We start from the raw sequence: 1296 nt of genomic DNA, 5'->3' as shown, positions 1-1296 counted from the left end.
GAGGTATACTCCTCTTTGGTGATAGCCCCTCCCTTCACCGGGTGTACGCCTCCTTTTTGGCAATCAGGCATTCACGAATGCCCTTGGTGAGCCAGGGGGGCTTTTGGACACTCTTGCCCCCTTTGCTTCTTGTTGGGATTGTCACCCCTTGGGCTCTGAGTATCGTCTCCTTAAGGAACGACCACTCATCTTGGGCACCCCGTTCCCCTACTCTCCAGGACCCTAGTGCTTCCCCCACTAATTGCCTCAGCTCATTGAAGTTGGCCCTCTTGAAGTCTAAGGCTACCGCCTTGCTGCAGGCCCTTGACACCCTGCACTGGACGGTGAATTCCAGCAAGTGATTTGCAAGTCCAGCAAGTCAGGCACGACTAGCATTTTTTCTGTTTGCCCTGGCCGCAGGCAGAGGTTAGAGACCCACAGGCACAAGTCTGAGTCACTGTGAGATGTAACTGGTCTCTGTGCACCTACAGGGACATCTTGGATCGCTTTGCTGGGCCGTGCTATGTGCAGTCGGTTCTGCTGCCCTGGGGAATGCGCTGGGCTGGGGGTGGCGTGGCAGCCGGACTCAGCTTCCTGGCAGCCCCTGCGGTACTGGCTCCTTCAGCAGCTGCTACTGGTGTCACCACCACCACCAGACACAGCCCCACTGCTCAAGCACCTCAGCTGTTGGCCTCCACCCACCACTGGGGGTGCCGGATGGAGTAGACAGGTGGGCAAGGGGGATCTCCATGTAGACTGGGCTGGGACCACTGTGGGCAGGGCGTGCTCAGCTGGGCGGATGGGTTGGGGCTGCAGGTGAGCAAGGAGCAGCAGGCAGAGGCCAGGGCTGGGATTGCAGAGCAGTGACAGCGTGGGGCCAGGCCCAGGGCAGAGCCGCGAGCTGCTCCCTGCATGTTCCTGCTCACAAAACCTGTGCCCATTGCAGGGAAGTGTGGGGAATGCATTGTGGCTCTGCCCCAGGCCCTGGCCCCACACTGTCATCGCCCTGTGATCCCAGACACCACTACTTGACCACTCATCCCGCTCCCAGACACCACTCCCCACCTTCCCATGGCCCCATCCCATCTGCCTGGCCAGCTGGCTCTGTGGAGATGCCCCCCCCACCCCATCTGCCCATTCTGCCCAGCACACCTGGCAGCGGGTGCAGGGTAGACAGGCCCAGAGCCAGATAGGATCAGTTGCTCCCCGCCCCTGGGGGGCTGGGTCAGTTCCCCCCACCCTCAGAGCTCAACAAAACTCTTTAAGTGGCCCTCCAAGCCCAAATAATTGGCCACCCCTGCTGCAGGGGTTGGGTAC

Source organism: Alligator sinensis, unplaced genomic scaffold, assembly GCF_000455745.1.
Source record: "Alligator sinensis unplaced genomic scaffold, ASM45574v1 scaffold551_1, whole genome shotgun sequence".
Classification (NCBI taxonomy): Eukaryota; Metazoa; Chordata; order Crocodylia; family Alligatoridae; genus Alligator; species Alligator sinensis.
Note: the sequence above shows the minus strand (reverse complement) of the source record.